Source organism: Acanthochromis polyacanthus, chromosome 13, assembly GCF_021347895.1.
Source record: "Acanthochromis polyacanthus isolate Apoly-LR-REF ecotype Palm Island chromosome 13, KAUST_Apoly_ChrSc, whole genome shotgun sequence".
Classification (NCBI taxonomy): Eukaryota; Metazoa; Chordata; class Actinopteri; family Pomacentridae; genus Acanthochromis; species Acanthochromis polyacanthus.
In genome coordinates, this window is record NC_067125.1 from 21,493,013 (window position 1) to 21,513,361 (window position 20,349).

General features: G+C 42.3%; 1 protein-coding gene and 1 long non-coding RNA gene across 2 annotated transcripts in view; one reads left to right on the forward strand and one right to left on the reverse strand.

Annotated features, from left to right (window-relative positions):
- The window catches only part of sez6b (seizure related 6 homolog b), a 311,266-nt gene that overhangs the window by 101,061 nt on the left and 189,856 nt on the right, over positions 1 to 20,349 (forward strand). The gene's annotated exons all lie outside the window — the stretch shown is intronic.
- Positions 796 to 9,475, reverse strand: LOC127536829 (uncharacterized). The gene is made up of 3 exons (XR_007946029.1): positions 2,825 to 9,475; positions 2,121 to 2,232; positions 796 to 1,429 (listed from the first exon to the last, which is right to left on the reverse strand). It is a non-coding gene; the product is annotated as an uncharacterized LOC127536829 (long non-coding RNA).

The window sequence follows — 20,349 nt, forward strand, 5'->3', positions numbered from 1 at the left end:
CGCACTTAATTTACCAAACCAAATAGCAGAGTCGGCAAGACTGGAATACAAGAATTGATGTAAATTATGTTCACAGCCATTTGATGTGCTATTACTATACACCACTACGAGGGTACACCTAAGCGCTACTGCTGAGTCAAATAGACAATTAAATGCACGTAAATGTTACCAGCTAGTAAATTTGAATTTATCTCCCCAGTGTTTGATATGATTTGCTCCAGATAAGGTGTAATTGATACACACAAACCCTTAAAATCTCCTTTTCTATAATTAAACAAATTAAGAATGTATAAATATGCAAATCTATTTTTTCTTCAAAAGTAAAAAAAAAAAGAATTCATTTTCCAGCTTTAAAGAGTGCCAAGTGCTTCTTCTGTCCAGCAAAATCTTTGGAACAACATATTTATATTTACATACTCAAATAAACAAAAACAAATCCATACCTGTGAAACCAACAAACATTGGACATTTTGTTAAAAAAAACTAACTCTAGGGCTTAGAGCAGACAGTGCTTCTGTGAGCTAACTTTTACATTAACAACCTTACATGACAATGAGAAAACAGCAAATCTGCATATTTAAGATCAAAGCAATAAAAATTTGGCACTTTGCCTGAAAAAAAATACTGAAACCATGAGGCATGATACTATGTATAACTGTGCATGTGACAAATACAATCTATCTTATCTTATCTTAGGCTTTGAACCCAAAGTGCTTCTGTCAACTAACATTAAATATTTACAATGAAAACAAAGAAAAACTGTAATTCCTCAGATTTCAGAACATATGAAGATCAACAGGCTTCCAGTCTAAAGTGCCACTTGTGTCAACTAACATTTCCATTTACATTATTAAAAAAGTAAATCCTCACATTTTAGAGATTAAAGCCAGCACCTCTACATCTGTGTTATTTTTTGTATGTAAGTTTTGCTCTTCTGTCTTTGAGACATGCAAATTTCTCAATGACTCTATGGTTAAAATCTGGGGTCTCCCTGACAAGTTTCTTTTCCATAGAGAGCATGGCCAGTGCATTAAGATGATCCTGCGACATCGTGTTCCTGAGGAAGGTCTTGATTCTTTTTAGTGTTGAGAATCACCTCTCAGATTCAGCTGTCGTCATTGGAGTCGTGATGAGGATCTTCAGGAGAGACACAGTCTCTGAGAAGGTGTCCTGAAGATTGTTGCTCATGAAGAGCTGGTACAGAGCCACAGCAACTCCTGAACTCTGTGTTGCTGAAGATGAGCGACAGTTCAGTTTTCAGCTTGCCCTTGTTCAGCATTGGATAGGCTTCCATGGTGGTGTTGAGCGCTGCTTCAGGGAACTGGCTGTCATACTCCTGGAATCTGTCTCCTTGAAGCAGTGTAGCACTGATTAGGTGTTTGGTGAAGGCAAACCTCTCTTTTGCATGGCCCAGGATTTTGTCACAAACCTATAAAGGAAGACACACATTATATCACACAGAACCTACATAAAAGTGTCTTGTCCAGTTGTTCACATAACAGCTTACTATGATTATAACACTGTAAAAGACCATACAACACACTCAGGTCATGTCCATATTATTGAATCTTATTTGGAAAATGTTTATCCACAACAGAATAGCATATACTTTATTGGAGAAATTGGAGGTTTGGGAATATGGTTGTGGACACCCTCATGTCCCTCTTTAATTTTCCAGGTTTCAAACATGTTACTTTACAGAGGAAAATAACAGACTTCAGCCTTGAATAACAGTGCTAATTCAACACAGATAATCAATTATTGTTGCTGACATATGTGTATGCACTAGCAGCTGTTTTGCAGTTGAATTCTGTGTTTCATAAATGCCCTGCTATCTACATGTGGCAGTTTGTCCAGCAGGTTTATCAGCGCTACATGGAGCCAGGTTGTTCAGATTGCTAAGGCCAGGAGGAACCGCTGCCAGTTGATATTAGATTAATTTATGAAGCTGTGTGTCCTGATGAGTGGTGAGAAAAGTTTTGATTGTTCAGGTCACCACTCATCAACTTCAGGGAGAGACGACGTCCACATATATATAGAAAGGAATAACAACAGGAAGGACAACAATCACAGACATATCATAGGATACTAAGTTACCAGAGCCACAGCTTTGATCTCACCTCTGTAGCTATCCTCTGTAGTTCATCTGGTCCCAGTGTGCGGTGCTTCTTGGCCAGATGCTGCTGAGGCACACGACTGTTATGTTCTTCACTGACAGTAGGGAGGGAGTCTCTGACCAGCCCCAGAAGAGAAAAAAGTTTAACTTTAGTTGCCAGGAAACAGAAAGAAATTAAGCACATTAAGTATCATAAATAATGACTTATTATGGTTAACATTAATCAGAAGTTTTTTTTTTTATTACGGTCATGTGATGACTGAGTGTGAGTTTTTCATTTCACACAAATTATCCACAAATAAATAATGATGGAAACAAAATCATTGCCAAAATCAATCATTGTTACTCATCACTTATACATCCAAGACTGCATTAGTTTTAAATATTTCCTTTAGCATTAAGTGTTTGGGTAAAACTCAGTTTATTTTATTTTTTCACAAAAAACAATAGAGATATAATGTAAATGAACTGGGAATTAAAGGTAATAAAGAAAATGTTAATACTCTGAAAATGATCAGTTCAATCAAAACTTTTATTATCTGGACTGATGGTTTAAAAATCTAACTATGTAAGAGGAAAATGATATTATTATATAATAATTTTATTACAGTTTTTGACTTGGACATTTTTGTCCCATAGTACTGCGTATGACACTTTTTGTGAGAGGATGCATAAGGGTTTAATATGGTTACATACAAATGTATTTACCTGATCATCTGCATGTTGTCGGTGAAATGCTGCGTCACTCTGTGGACAAAGACCGAATTGATGGACCTCTTCTGGAGTTGGCTGTAGAGCATGTCCACATGAGGCATGATGCAGTGGAAAAGGTCCAGGAAGAAGCAGAAGGTAGCATCCTCCAGGATGTCTCACAAAACCTCCAGCTTCACGGACAGTGGTAGGATCAAAGTCACCTGAGTCCCTGATGGTTTCGAAGCACTGAAGGAGGTCGTCTTTGTGCTCAAACACAGTGTTGACAGCACGGCTGTGGAAGTTCCACCTTACTGTGCTTGCTCTTGGAAGCCTGTGTGCCACCACTCTGTCAAGCACACTGGTTCTCTTGAGGGATCTTGAAAAAAATCCTGAGAATCCAGCTAGGTCAGAGAGGAACTGACCAATTTTTGGGATATGGGATGTCACCTGCTGCATGATAATGTTGATCTGGTGAGCATAGCAGTGGACATAGTGTGCATTTGCATACACATCGCTCACTTTCTTCTGTACACCACCTGTGGCTCCTCTCATGACACCATCATAGGCCTGGGAGATGAGCTTGCTCTTCTGGTCATCAGGGAGAAGGAGGCTCAGCCTCTCCAAAAGTGCTGTGGCAATGGACTCAGCTGTGGCAGATTGCAGAGTAAAAACTCAAAAAATCTCTCCTGCACTTCATTTATTTTGTCGATGTAGCGGATCACAAGAACAAGCTGACACTGGGTGGAGATGTCCATTGTTTCATCAGCCTGGATGAATATGAAGTCTGCACACTGAACTTCCTCAATAATGGACTCTCTCAAAACTGCCAGCATGCAGTCAAGGAGTTCATTCTGCACTGTTTTGGATGTCCCTTTAAACACAGTGGCAGTCTGAAGGTGCTCATGGACAGCTGCATCTAGTGTTGCTACAAAATCCACCAGCCCTCTGAAAACACCTGGATTTTCGGAGCTTTCACTCTCATCATGGCCTCTCAGGGCGAGCTCAAAGGCACCACAGAACTTAATGCAGTCTATTATTTTAGACAGCACATCCCTATTTTTGTCGACCTCCTTGTTATGTTTACGGATGCCTATCCTGTAGCCATCATCAAGCTGCGCTGCTATGTTAGCTCTCCCAAACATGCCCAGACGCATAGCATTTTCCATGTGGCTCCTAGCTTGCTCATGCCTTATTACTTTCTCGGAAAAATGCTTTAAATCCGCCATACCTGTCTGAATCCAGGCTTGATCAGTTCCCTTGGCTTGAAAAAGCAGGCAAGGGAAGCAAAATAAAGCACCTGCCTCACTGCATCCTGTCAGCCAAAACGTCTTCTCATACCAGGCCCGCGAAAAGACCACATATATCTCCTCCCTCTGTCCTCCGACTGTTGTCTAATTAAGACGTCCGGCCGGTCAGGTCCGAGCTCCTTCACTCTCAGTTTCTCCTGCAGTGTTCTCCTCTCGAACGGCGTTGTTTTCAGTGACTTCACTGAATTTTCTCTCTCCATTTTCTCCTTTTTTTGGCTCTCTCTATGACTCGTTGATAATCTTGCTTGCTGATTACTCCTACACTCTGCGCTGAATGTCACTCGCTTGGCGGTTTTAATTAAAGGCAAGTGGATGAACAAACCGCTCGCTCTCTGCTGCCACCCCATGGCCGGTGGTGTGTCAGCCTGCGCCCTGCTGTGTCCTATCTCTTGTATTGAAGAGGAACAAACCGCGAATGTCAAAGTTATAACGAGAGTCAATGGGGAAAGATGAGGGTGCCCCCGGCCAGATATGTGTCCACTATTAGTAATTGTGGACAACGTCGGACGTTTCTAATCTGACTTTTTATTACAAATTATGCATTTTAGTGACTCTCTACAGGCTCTATTATCCATTTTGCTTGTTAAAAACATAGGATATACATGTAAATGTAATTTTAAAAACGTTTTATTTAAGGAAGGGCTGTGACTCTACATGATGTGAGACAGAGGGGGCGGTGCTCTAGCGCCCTCTATTGACCAGCTGCCCCTGCTGTGCAGTGCATGTTGGGAAGAATGGAGACCTTAACATTGAAGTCTACAGGAAACCAACACACACAGACCAATATCTGCTGTTTGATTCCCACCATCCACTGGAATATAAACTGATGGTCATCAGAACCTTAAAGCACTCCTTCCAATGCAGAGGGAAAGGAGAAGGAGTATTCTCACCTTAGGAAAGCACTGAGGAACTGTGGCTAGTCCAACTGGGCCTTCATCAAATCATCAGAAAGATCTAGCACAACACAACGCCACAAAAAACAGCAAAGAAAACATGAGGACCAACATGTTATACCATAGGTAGCTGAAGTATCCCAAAAACTCAGGAGGATTTTCTCCGAACATAAAATCTGGTGCACTTCAGACCCAGCAACACTCTGAGACAAAGACTGGTTCATCCCAAGGATAAAATGCAAGCATTGTTATATAGGCAGTCCAATGCACTGCAGAGTGCACAGACTGGCACATCAGAGACACTAAACAACAGCTTCATAAGCACATGTCTCGACACAGGCGAACAGCTCCTCAGGAACAAGACTCAGCAGTCCACCTGTACCTGAAGGATAATGGACGTTCCTTTGAGGACAGCAATGTACACATTTTAGACAGAGACGACAGATGATTTGAGAGATGAGTAAAGGAAGACATCTATGTCAAGTTGGAACAGCCATCACTAAACAGAGGCGCGGGTTTGCGACACCACATATCAAACACCTATAATGCAGCGATAAGGTCTCTCCCAAGAAAGTGTCACCATTGTTAACATCTTGAGTCACTCCTGACCTGGCAGATTCACATCCTTTGTTGAGTAAACTGACATGCCTCATCACCATGATTGCTGTTGTTGGTGGACCACCTGATTTCACAACTCACACCTGGAGACAAGATGAGTCCTGGTTGTTTATGGGCTATTAGCCATGTGACCTGGAGTGACTATAAATTCTGTATACTATAAATTCTACCCATCAGTCAGTTAGAAATGAGGAAGCCTCTTGGATGAGAGGTGAAACCTGTAAGAGAAGTTCAGTTGATTCTTTTACTGAAGCTCCTATGACTACCATGATCTGGATGACTGAGAATCTTCACAGATATTTGGTAGACAATCTTAAACATGCTTACATGCTTCTATACATTTTGTCAGTAGTAAAATGTGAATAAATACACTTACACACATACTTTATTTAAATACAGTTTTGATAAACTTGACCTTTCCTTGTTCTACGTACTTTCTGCTACTACTGTTACACTGATCAGGCATAACATTATGACCACCTGCCTAATATTGTGTTGGTCTCCTTTATGCTGCTAAAACTCCTCTGACCCAGTGGGGCATGGACAGAGGTCCTCTGGGGATGTCCTGTGGTGCCAGGATAGCGGGAATGAATTCTGTGGGTCCTGTGGGTTGTGGGGTTTAACCTACTCAGGTCAAGCTATTCCTGGACCATCCCACAGATGATCAGTAAGCTTTGGACCTGGGGAGTGTGGAACCCGGGCGAACAGCTTTAGCTCTGTTGTGTTCCCCGGGCCGCACCTGAGGAGTTTTTGCGGTGTGTCGGCATGCTTTGTCCTGCTGAGGGTGGCAACTGGCATCAAGGACTGCTGTTGTCATAGGGGGCTGCTTGACTTGCAATGCCTAGAAGGATGGTGCATGTCAAAAATCCACATTAATACCAGGACTCAAGGTTTCCCAGCAGAACATTGCTTTACAATAAGATGATTGATTTTGTTCATTTGTCAGTGGTCATAATGTCGTGGCTGATGGATGTTTATTGTTATTGATTAAACTACCAAGCATTACGCTGTATAAAGTGAATACATTAGCTCCAATTTCAACATTACAGTTATAAATATTTCATCCAGATCTGTTAGTCCATTTTTGAGTAGTGTTGGTAACAGACAGACAGACAGACAAACCAACGCAGGTTGTCACATAACTCCGCCACGTTCTTTGATTGAATAATGAATAGTGAAACAGACAAACCTGTGTAATCACTCTACTGTATATTTCCTTTAATCAATGTGTAACCGTGTGCCTTTCATTAAATATAGAATGAGCTGTCCACAAAACTATCACTTTGCATAATTTTTCTGTTGAAATCTACATGAAACATTGAGTTTTGCATAGTTTCTCTGTGTATGCACATGTATGGCTTTGCAGAGGTATAAAACAAAAATGCAGCTTGTCTTTTTGCATGTGAATACTGCTTGTACAGGTTTGCTGAAGACAGTAAGAATAGAATTCCTCTCCTCTGGTTATCGCTGTACAGACAAAGGCCACTTTTGTTTCATTTTACCTTTAAAAGCACACACCTGTGTACTTGCCACAACATCCAGTTATGAAGCTGTTCCCAGTTAACATTCAATCATTTCCACGGGTCTGAATGCATTTATGCTAGGTCAGACATATCCAGTAATGAGAGCATGGCTTTTTGTTGTCTCAGAAAGTACTTTCCCTCTAAATCACAATTCCTGGCTTTGCTGAGGTGTAAGACTGCCAAACAATTTCCATTTGCTGTTGTTTGATAAGTGGATCCAGGCTTGTCTCTATCCACCGTATTTTTTTGCTTCTTCTTCTTTTTTTTTTTACATTCATTTGTTTGCCATCCGTGGCCGAGAAAGTGACAGCCACCAGAACCTGAGCTGAGTCTGAATCCTCAATGATTATTGCTGCTCTTCAAGCAAGAGCACGGTCCCTGTCTCTCAGCATTTTTGGCACAAGCAGCGAGCAAAATCAAATGCAATAAAAGCATGTCTGGATTAGAGCTTGTTAAGCGAGAGAGGAGCCTTTAATTGCTTGGGCTTTGTGCAGCTTCACAAAGAGCCGGCATTGCTAATCTGTAGCTCAAGGGTGAATGTTTGTGACTAAACAAGCAAAGATGTAAAGTATGGTGGAGGGGAAAGAAAGGCATTTCAGGAAGGAGGGTTTGAATAGAGTTGATGACAAAGATAAACACAGTCTCAAATTGGCTGCTGGCAGACTTTTTGCATCATGATGTTAGTCTGCAAGTTTCAGCTGGAACGTGTCGATTACATCAGTGAGCAAACCACAGATGTAAGCTGTTGGAAGGCTTTTAATTCAATTTAGGACTTTTTTTTCATTGTTCTGACTATGATAGCACTCTGTTATGATAACATTCTTGTCATAAGAGCTTTATCTGAGCTGTAGACACATGAAGACATCGCTGTGACAGAAGCTGACAGGGTTAAAACCAGGATGGTGGATGTTAAAGCTGCTGTCCACACTGATGATGGTGATCCCACATTTGATTGTTTTTCTCTTTGAATTTTGATCTGCTGCACTGACCCTCTGTATTTCATGATTTTCCTGACCTCAGAGATGTTCTGATATTTTTGTCCTTCAGTTCTCAACTTTGTTGTGCCAAAATGGTAGATTGACATCTGCTGCTGGTGATCAACTCTTGGCAGTTTTCTAATATAAAGCACAGCCACAAGAGGGACAAAGCTGGAAGGAAATGCCACACTTTCTTCTGCAGCAGCTTGTCAAACTTTGGCTGTTATTTAGCAGTACTAATTAGACCAGTCCAGGAGTCAGTGAGAATGTGCTGGCATTTGTCTTTATTGCAAAATTATATCAGAACAGAATGCTTCCATTTCTTCATCCAAACACAGTCACACGAGGACTCAACTGGTCGGTGTCTCTGTGACTCTCACAGTCCAGCATTCTGATCTTGGGCCAAACGACTTCCTTATAACCATGGATGTGTTTTTCAGTTTTGACCAATTATTAACAGCCCTTATGAAGCCATCACGATCCAGACTTTTGATTGCAGTCAAACCAGACGTGAAACAAATGTGAGATCAGTATCTGTAGTTGTGTGTGCGCTCCCTCATCCAAACAGGATTTATTATTAACATTGCAGGTGCATTCACATTTGTTGAAGTTTTGCCATTAAAAAAGTGATTGAGATGACTAAATAGTAATTTGTGTGACTGTTCACTGTTTATTTATTACTCTGTAATATAAACTGTTTCTCTCAACTGGAGAGGAAACACTATATATACAGCAAACAACAGCATGTTATTCAAAATCTAAATAATTTAAGACTTTCAAATCATTGAATGTAAACTACTGGTCAAAGAACATATAAATTTTTCTATTTTTTAAAATTAAAATACAAGCGGTTTAAGCCCAATGAATAGCTTGAAATGGTTCAAAGGTAAGCAGTGAACTGCCAGAGTTTTTTTTTTTTTTTTTTTTTTTAAAAACAGTAATGGCTACCACAGCATTCTGCAGTGCCATGGAGTACCCTCTGGTTGTGTTCCTAGTTGGTCAAGATAGTGAGCTTGAAAACATGGAGTGGCAGCACAGTCTCCAGACTTAAACCTCATGGAGTTGGTTTGGATAAACTGGAAAGAAGAGTGAAAGCAAAGCAACCTACAAGTGCCACACATTTATGGGAACTTCTACAACAAAGTTAGGAAGAACTTTCTGAAGAATATTTGATTTCCACTGTATAAAGAATGCCACGAGTTTGTTCATCTGTTATATCTGCCAAAGATGGCTACTTTGATGAGTCAAATGTTCAGAATAGGTTTTATGTATAAATTGCCTTTTTTCTATACTTTCATTTGAAAGTACAATGGTACATTAACATGCATAATTTCCAATAAAAAATTGGAAAAATTGGGGTGATCTCAAACTTTTGAGCGAAAGTATATGTAGAAATGATTAAGAGGTTAATACACAGCAAATAAACATCAAAACCTTCTATTTGTCAGCAGTCCATTCCAACAAACACATTCAGTAGTCTGTTAAAAATAAACTATAAACACATTTTTGTTCATTTTTGTTTTGTTGCACACAACTTGTCTTTTACTGTAGAAAACATAGCTGCAGTTGCTAAAGTGTTAACTTTCATTTTCTCTGTCCAAAGTGACTTCAGGTTAGGTGACATGGGACTGTACCATCATACGAGTGTGAATGATTTTCCTCCTCAATGTGGTTTGCTCTTTAAGTGAATCTGTGTGAGAAATAGCTGCCATGTCAATGTTCCTACTGTCCCTACATGGAAAACAAACAGTTTTATTTTGAACTAAAAGCAACCAAAACTGAAACTTAGGGATAAAGTCCACATTTTTGGTAATCTAGAATCCCAATACTAATTTCTCTGCAGAAAACACAAAATATGGCCAACTGAACTGATTTTGCTTTTGCTTTTGATTGTGTACTGTGTCTTCCTCTACATGAGCCTGTTTAAATCAAATGTTGTCCATGATTTTTTTCCGCATTTTATTGATAAGGGCTGCAAAGTGGTATAGTGGTTAGCACTTTTGCCTTGCAGCAAGAAGATCCCAAGGTCCAAATCCCGCCCTGGGCCTGGGATCTTTCTGCATGGAGTTTGCATCTTCTCCCTGTGCATGCGTGGGTTTTCTCCGGGTACTCCGGCTTCCTCCCACAGTCCAAAAATATGCTGAGGTTAATTGATAACTCTAAATTGCCTGTAGGTGTGAATGTGTGTGTGATTGTTTGTCTGTATATGTGGCCCTGCCACAGACTGGTGACCTGTCCAGGGTGTCCCCTGCCTTCACCCGAGTCAGCTGGGATAGGCTCCAGCACCCCCGTGACCCTAGTGAGGATAAAGCCATGTATAGAGAATGGATGGATTTTATTGTTAAGTTCCTGCTGACCTTGAAAACTATTTAAAGAATGATACTGGCAACAAAAACTACCACAAGTGACTGCAAAATGGCATTATTTTTTGCATATATTAACATTTTTAGATGGTATTAATGTTAGTGTTCTTCTTGGCCTTGGAATTCATAAATGCTTTTCTTGAAAAACCTGAATCAGTCAGTCTTTTCATGTGAAATTTACTGTGAGTTATAACAACTCCCAGTCTGCCTTAAAGCACTGTCAAATGTATACACATCCCATCTTTATTTAGGCCCTACAGTATTGAGAAACACTGTAGAGTTGTAGGGAGTGGATGCTCACTGTGCCCACTGTTCTTCTCATCTGCTGCTAGAAAAACAGGCCAGGCAGATTCTTGGCACAGAGCATCACTTGTCTTCTCCTTTAGCCCTCGATCAATGCATCTGCACTGATATGGGATGGAGCTGCCTATTGATCCACTCTGCCTGTCTTTGTCCTCGGTCATTATGGAGATGAGAGAGTGACCTTTTCCAGAGGTGTCAGAGTGGAAAGGAGACTGTTTAACAGCTTACGGGAAAGTGTGTGTGTGTGTGTGTGTGTGTGTGTGTGTGTGTGTGTGTGTGTGTGTGTGTGTGTATATATATATATATATATAAACATACATATAGATAGCTAGAAAACTAGCAGTCAGTCATATGGCTACAACTCAATGCGTTTAGGTATGTAGACGTGGTCAAGACAACTTGCTGAAGTTCAAACTGAGCATCAAATTGAGGAAGAAAGAGGATTTAAGTGAGTTTGAATGTGGCATTGTTGCTGGTGCCAGATGGGCTGGTCTGAGTATTTCAGAAACTGCTGATGTACTGGGATTTCCACGCACAACCATATCTATGGTTTACAGAGAAAAAAGAGAAAATATCCAGTGAGGGGCAGTTGTGTGGACCAAAATGCCTTGTTGATGTGAGAGGTCAGAGGAGAATGGGCAGACTGGTTGGAGATGATAGAAGGACACCAGTAGCTCAAATAACCACTGGTTACAACCAAGGAATGCAGAATACCATCTCTGAACCACAACATGTCCAACCTTGAAGATGATGGGCTACAGCAGCAGAAGAACACACCGGGTGCAACTACTGGCAATTAACCCTTTGATGCACAAAATGCGTCAAAAGTGACCAAAATCCAATGGAAAATGGTTATCTCCTGGCCCACACTGTGCATCTAAGAGTTAAGAACAAGAAACTGAGGCTACAGTTCGAACACGCTCACCAAAATTGGACAAGAGAAGATTGGAAAAACATTGCCTGGTCTGATTAATCTTCATTTCAGCTGTGATGGAATTTGATGTAAACAACATGAAGGTATGTGCCTCATATCAACTTTCAAGCTGCTGGAGGTGTAATGATATGGGGGATATTTTCTTGGAACATTTTGGGCCCCTTAGTACCAACTGAGCATTATTTACACGCCTCAGCCTGACTGAGTATTGTTGCTAACCATGTCCATCCTTTTATGACCACAGTGTACCATCTCTGGTGACCATGGCCTCCATAGCCACCAGATCTCAGTCTAGTAGAGCACCTTTGGGATGTGGTGGAATGGGAGATTGGCATCAAGGATGTGCAGCCAACAAATCTGCTGCAACTGTGGATGTCATATATATACACTGTTCAAAAAAATTAAAGGAACACTTTGAAAATACATCATATTTCAATACGGGGAAAAACAAATCGGATATTAGCATTGATATGGACTGGGTAATGTGTTAGGAATGAAAAGTGCCACATTGTTTGATGGGAATGAAAATTATCAACCCCTCAGGAGGGCTAAATTCAAGACACCCCAAAATCAAAGTGAAAAACTGATGTGGCAGGCTGGTCCATCTTTCTGAAATTCCTTGGCAGCAACTCAAAATGGTATTCAGTAGTTTGTATGGCCTCCATGTGCTTGTATGCATGACTGACGATGCTGGGACAAGCTCTGAATGAGACGACAGATGGTGTCCTGGGATATCTCCTCCCAGAACTGGACCAGGGCATCGCTGAGTTCCTGGACAGTCTGAGGAGTAACCTGATGGTGTCGGATGGAACAAAACATAATGTTCCAAAGGTGTTCTATTGGATTCAGGTCAGGTGAGCATGAGGGCCAGCTAATGGTATCAGTTCCTTCATCCTCCAGGAACTGCATGAGTTCTCTTACCACATAAGACTGGGCATTGTCATGCATCACAAGGAATCCAGGACCACTGCACCAGTGTAGGGTCTGACAATGGGTCAAAGGATTTCATCCTGATACCTAAAGGCAGTCAGAATGCCATTGTCCAGCCTGTAGAGGTCTGTGTGTCCCTCCATGGATATGCCTCCCCACACCATCACTGACCCACCACCAAACCGGTCATGCTGAGCAATGTTACAGGCAGCATAACGTTCTGCACAGCTTCTCCAGACCCTTTCATGCCTGTCACATGCGCTCAGGGTGAACCTGCTCTCATCTGTGAAAAGCACAGGGCACCAGTGGTGGACTTGCAAATTCCTGTGTTCTATGGCAAATGCCAGCCGAGCTCCACGGTGCCAGTCAGCGAGCACAGCGGGCACTAGAGGACGCTGGGCCCTCAGACCACTCTCATTACATCTCTGTCTGATTGTTTGATCAGAGGTCATTTTGTAGAGCTATTGCAGTGCTCATCCTGGTCCTCCTTGCACAAAGGAGCAGATACCTGTCCTGCTGATCGGTTGAGGACCTTCGACAGCCCTGTCAAGCTCTCCCAGGCTAACTGCCTGTCTCCTGGAATCTCCTCCATGTGCTTGAGAATGTGCTGGGAGACACAGCAAGCCTTCTGGCAATGTCACGCATTGATGTGCCATCCTGGAGGAGTTGGACTGTCTGTGTAACCTCTGTAGGGTCCAGGTATCGCCTCATGCTACCAGAAGTGACACTTACCCGAGCCAAATGCAAAACTAGTGAAAAACAGTCAGAAAACATTAGGAAGGAAAAAAATGTCAGTGGCCTTCACCTGTAAACTCATTCCTGTTTTGCGAGTTGCCTCATTGTTACCCCTCTAGTGCATCTGTTGTTAATTTTATGAACACCAAAGCAGCTGAAACTGACTAAAAAGCCCCTCAGTTACTTACTTGACAAGATCAGTACCAAAAGTGTTTCACTGATTTGATGCAATACTTAGATTAAAAAGTGTTCCTTTAATTTTTTTGAGCAGTAGGGTGGTCCTTAAAAATGAAAGTTGGAAATTCTAAGCTCCAACCCATGAAATTTGTTGGATTAGCTGAGAAAACTCTCCTCCTGAATTTTTGTCCCAATTGGACAATATTTACCCCTCCCTCAGTGACCTTGAAGTTTTTCCCCTCCGGCCCCTTGGGGTGCTCATCGTCTGGGAATAAATACAAGCTATAACAATTAAAATTGGAATGAAAATGAAAGTTTTAACATCAGAACTGATATTAAGCAATTTAATCTACATTCTACATGTATGAAAAAGGAATATATATCAATGGTGATAAAAATTGTAAATATTCAAAACATCCATTTTATGACTGAGTATTGTTGTATTCTTGTTTGTCTATTGGCACCCAGCTTAGTTCTCCTCGGTCTTCTGCTGAGGCACCATACCAGCAGCTACTGTCTTCTTTTTGGAGTCTAGAAATTCTGTGCGATGACGAGAAACAACTTGGAGGAGAAACTACAGTTGCTCCTCATTCTGAGTTAGGAATCCTGGCCTTTGACCAGAGTTCAGTCACAATTTTCAACACATCGTTCGCTGCCTCCCGCACAGACTTCTTGTTCAGCTCAATTCGGTAGCTCACCATGATGGATTAGATTTATATGGCGCTTTTCTATTCAGGCATGCTCAAAGCGCGTACAATCTATCATTCATTCACTCACAAATTCTCACTCTAAGTGATAAACTACATTTGTAGCCACAGCTGTCTTGGAGCAGACTGACGGAAGCGTGGCTGCCAATCCGGCCCCTCCGACCACCACTAACATTCACACGCCAGTGTGAGAGCAGCAAGGCAGGTAAAGTGTCTTGCCCAAGGACACAACAGCACATGACTAGGTGAGAGCGGGAATCGAACCGCTGACCCTTCGATCATTGGACGACCCGGTCTACCACCTGAGCCACAGCCGCCCAACAGTCCCAGTACTTCTTCTTCAGAGGGAAGTTGAGAGCCAGGAACATTTTCAATTGGAGCAATCAAATACCGGAGCTTAGCTGCTGCAGCCATTACTTAGAAATTACAACTCAGCCAGTCAGCCTGAAAAAAGCAAAAGTACACTAGTGCCGCAACTCTTTGCTCCTGAGAGGGCAGTCAGTAAAGGGTGAATTGATGGGTTAAGAGCTAATACCAAGAATCCCCAAAGGGAAATCTCTCAGCCCTTCAATTTGAGCTGACAGAGGTATTTTAAACTTCAGCACAGTTTGATATGTTATTGCCCTGTTGTCAGCGATCGTGACGAGATTAGGCTAAACTTCAGTCTCATTGAGGGAGGGGTAAATGTTGTTGGAATTGGAAAAAAAAATTACCAGGAGAGTTTTTTCAGCTATTCCAACAAATTTAGGGGGTTGGAGCTGAAAAAACATTAATTTGAAAATTTGCCCCTCTGGAAAGACCACCCTATTGAGCAGTATATATAGATATAGATATAGATAGATAGATATGTACACACTACTCACAATAAGTTAGCCCAAAATAACCAAAATTGACAAAGTCAGTAGCGGGTGTTTCCACCATTTACCGCAATGACAGCTTGACAGCGATGTCTCATGCGCCTACCTAGCTTCATGATGTTGTTCTGCGTTCCACTCCTCCACAAGTGCTACATGCAGTTCTGCCAGGTGACGTGGGGGTGGGGTACAAGTATCCAGTCGCTGCTTCAGCTGGTCCCAGACCTGCTCTATGGAGTTCAGGTCAGGGGGCATTGCTGGCCATACCATATGAGGCATTCCCACTTCCTGAAGTGGAGCTGTGACAATTCTGGCATCATGTGGTGTAGCACAATCATCCATGAACAGAAAGTTGGGGGTGTGCTGGCAGAATTGGGGCATGATGATGGTTCTATGATGTCTCTGAGGTAAGAACATGCAGTGACTGAGCCATCTACAATCACCAAATCTGTTTAACGCTGACTGGTGATGCCTGCCCAGACTGTTGAACCTCCTCCACCAAAGCCAACCCTGGGGACCATGTTGACCTCGGCGTATCACTCACCTTGCCTTCTCCAGCAATGCTGACGACTATCATTTCTGTGCAAGGTGACCCGACATTCATCAGTGAACAGGACGGTAGACCATTGCTGCATTGTCCAGGTCACATGGTCTTGGTGTCAGTGGAGTCCCCTGCAACGGTCGTCTGGCATTCAAGCCAAAGCAGTGGAGCTGTTGTGAATGGTTTGTCTGGAAACCCTAGTACCTCTCGCTTCTGGTAAACAGGCTTGCAGCTGTGTGGCAGTTGCATAATGGTGTCTGAGTGCATAGGTCCTTAGGTACTGGTCATCATTCCAACACTGCCAGTCGTTCTGTGATTTTATTGTGAAGCACTTTGTGAATTTCCTTTCTGTGAAAGGTGCTATATAAATAAACTTTGCTTGCTTGCTTCTGAGTCTTGCTGCAAGTCTGCTGATGACACTTTGAGACACACCAAGTTCACAGCAACATCTGACTTCCTGCTACCGACCTGAAGGTGTGCTATGGCCAGGTGGCGCTGCTCGTCCTTTAAGTGACGTCGTTTGTTCGTGGCTGCTTGAATGATGAACTGGGAATGACTTACTGACAAGACCAGTTTTTTATACCCCCAGAATGTTGAAATTGATGCCCCATTGAAAAGGGTTGTATTTTGGTATTTTTTGGTATTGGTCCTAATATGTAAGGCATACTGTCAGCCCGATCTCACGAGGATTCGTGAAACTGTCACGTAAATTTTTGTTTCGGCTTCGTGCGCACCAACACGATTTCGTCATATTTTTCGTGCCGCTCACCACGAAATGCGCACCAATGTATTTTAAACGGCGGACTTTTCGTGCCACTCAGAACGTATTTCAAAAGAATGTGTATATTATATTTTAAATGTAAAACCGTGGCGAATCCAACGCTATATTTTGCATGACATCGTCCCTAAACATAACCCTAACCATAACCCTAACCATAACCTAACCATAACCTAACCATAAGCCGGTGGTACACTTACCAATTTGCATAGGAATTTCAAGAATGTCCGGCCGCCGGCGGCCGCAAACGCGATCACACAAGCAGTATACGCCGATGGACAGCTTAGATTGTCATGAATCCGCCGGTATAAACCACTTTCAGATGTGATTACCACAGCGAAAAACATTTCGTGGTGAGCGGCACGAAAAACATGACGAAATCGTGTTGGTGCGCACGAAACCGAAACTAAAACTTACGTGACAGTTTCACGAATCCCCGTGAGACCGGGTTGATACTGTACACAGTGAGACCATTATGTGGAAAACACAAAATGAAACAGCAAAGTGTACGGGGCAGGGTTTGTTGTGAGGACAGGGAGGAAATGAAGGGTGGCAGAAGCAGTACAACAGGCAGAATCCCGGCTACACCACAAAGCCATTATTGGGACTGTGGCGCAAGATAGAGCTGGACTCGGAAGCCAGACAACAACATCATACGCCTCTGCCAGCGGGAGGGAGAGACAGAAGCTGCTACAGGAAGAAGTCCATACCTCTGTGGAAGAGGGGAGAGCAAGCAGAACTGTGGCCATGCAACAACAGGGCGCTTGGACAAAGTGGGAACAGGCAATGGAGCGCAACATCACCTGGAAGAACATTTGGAAATGGAACTCCCAAAATTCCAATCAATTTCAATCAAAAATCAAATTCCTGATCCAAGGGGTCTACGATGTCCTGCCCAGCACTTCCAGTCCGTTCATATGGGGTAAAGCAGAAACACCAGCATGCCCCCTGTGCTCCAAAACAGGGACACTGGAACACGTCCTGAGCAGCTGCCAAAAGGCACTGAGTGATGGTCGCTATCGCTGTAGCCATGACCAGGTCCTGAAGTCCATCACAGAGGCAATCGACAAGGGATCAAAGACAGCAAATTCAGCCAAACTCCTTCTAAGGCAATATTCTTTCTTAAAGAACGCCAGATACCCAAGAAGAAAGCCCAGAACTCTTCTGACAGTGTGCTAACATCAGCCAAGGACTGGAAGATGTCAGCTGACCTAGAGAGGCAACTGAAAATACCAGCACACATCATCCAGTCCACACCGAGGCCTGACATTCTCCTCATCTCAGAGGTTACAAAGCAGCTAATTATGCTGGAGCGGACTGTCCCCTGGGAGGAGAGAATGGAGGAAGCTCATGAGCGAAAGAGGTGCATGCCAATGGATGTGGGCAGCAGGGGATTCGTAGGCCATTCTCTACACAAGAGCTACGGAATCCTAGGAATAACTGGAGCAAGTAGGACAGGAAAAACAGGAAAAAATTGAATGCAGCAGAAAGAGCACCTCGATGGCTCTGTCTAAAATGGGGGGAGCAGTGGGGACAGCAAAATGCCACTTCGACACAGGCTGAGGCTTGATCAACCTCAGTTGGGTCACCTGAATGATGGTGCCTGTTGTAAGACTCGAAACACCGAGTGACACTAGGAAACAACACTGATGATGTGTCCATGTGTGTGTGCATTAAGGGATACTTTTATACTCTCTCTCTCTCTCTCTCTCTCTATATATATATATATATATATATATATATATATACACACGTGGACAAAATTGTTGGTACCCCTCAGTTAAAGAAAGAAAAACCCACAATTCTCACTGAAATCACTTGAAACTCACAAAAGTAACAATAAATAAAAATTTATTGAAAATTAAATAATCAAAATCAGCCATCACTTTTGAATTGTTGATTAACATAATTATTTAAAAAAACAAACTAATGAAATAGGGCTGGACAAAAATGATGGTACCCATAACTTAATATTTTGTTGCACAACCTTTTGAGGCAATCAATGCAATTAAACGATTTCTGTATTTGTCAATGAGCGTTCTGCAGCTGTCAACAGGTATTTTGGCCCACTCCTCATGAGCAAACAGCTCCAGTTGTCTCAGGTTTGATGGGTGTCTTCTCCAAATGGCATGTTTCAGCTCCTTCCACATATGTTCAATGGGATTCAGATCTGGGCTCATAGAAGGCCACTTTAGAATAGTCCAACGCTTTTCTCTCAGCCATTCTTGGGTGTTTTTGGCTGTGTGTTTCGGATCGTTGTCCTGTTGGAAGACCCATGACCTGCGACTGAGACCAAGCTTTCTGACACTAGGCAGCACATTTCTCTCCAGAATGCCTTGATAGTCTTCAGATTTCATCGTACCTTGCACACTTTCAAGACACCCTGTGCCAGATGCAGCAAAGCAGCCCCAAAACATTACTGAGCCTCCTCCATGTTTCACCGTAGGGACAGTGTTCTTTTCTTCGTATGCTTGGTTTTTGAGTCTATGAACATAGAGTTGATGTGCCTTACCAAAAAGCTCCAGTTTGGTCTCATCTGTCCAAAGGACATTCTCCCAGAAGCTTTGTGGCTTGTCAACATGCATTTTTGCAAATTCCAGTCTCGCTTTTTTATGAGTTTTTTTCAGCAGTGGTGTCCTCCTTGGTCGTCTCCCATGAAGTCCACTTTGGCTCAAACAACGACGAATGGTGCGATCTGACACTGATGTACCTTGGCCTTGGAGTTCACCTTTAATTTCTTTGGAGGTTGCTCTGGGCTCTTTGGATACAATTCCAACGATCCGTCTCTTCAATTTGTCATCAATTTTCCTCTTGCGGCCACGTCCAGGGAGGTTGGCTACTGTCCCGTGGGTCTTGAACTTCTGAATAATATGAGCCACTGTTGTCACAGGAACTTCAAGCTGTTTAGAGATGGTCTTATAGCCTTTACCTTTAAGATGTTTGTCTATAATTTTTTTTCGGATGTCCTGGGACAATTCTCTCCTTCGCTTTCTGTTGTCCATGTTCAGTGTGGTACACACCTTTTCACCAAACAGCAGGGTGACTACTTGTCTCCCTTTAAATAGGCAGACTGACTGATTATGAGTTTGGAAACACCTGTGATGTCAATTAAATGACACACCTGAGTTGATCATGTCACTCTGGTCAAATAGTTTTCAATCTTTTATAGAGGTACCATCATTTTTGTCCAGGCCTGTTTCATTAGTTTGTTTTTTTAAATAATTATGTTAATCAACAATTCAAAAGTAATGGCTGTTTTTGATTATTTAATTTTCAATAAATTTTTATTTATTGTTACTTTTGTGAGTTTCAAGTGATTTCAGTGAGAATTGTGGGTTTTTCCTTCTTTAACTGAGGGGTACCAACAATTTTGTCCACGTGTGTGTATATATATATATATGTGTGTGTGTGTGTGTGTGTGTGTGTGTGTGTGTGTGTATGTATATATACACTCAACAAAAATATAAATGCAACACTTTTGTTTTTGCTCCCATTTTTTATGAGATGAACTCAAAGCTCTAAAACTTTTTCCACATACACAATATCAGCATTTCTCTCAAATATTGTTCACAAATCTGTCTAAATCTGTGATAGTGAGCACTTCTCCTTTGCTGAGATAATCCATTCTACCTCACAGGTGTGCCATATCAAGATGCTGATTAGACACCATGATTAGTGCACAGGTGTGCCTTAGACTGCCCACAATAAAAGGCCACTCTGAAAGGTGCAGTTTTGTTTTATTGTGGGGGGTCCACTCCTCCTCAATGGCTGTGCGAAGTTGCTGGATATTGGCGAGAACTGGTACACGCTGTCGTATACGCCGATCCAAAGCATCTCAAACATGCTCAATGGGTGACATGTCCGGTGAGTATGCTGGCCATGCAAGAACTGGGACATTTT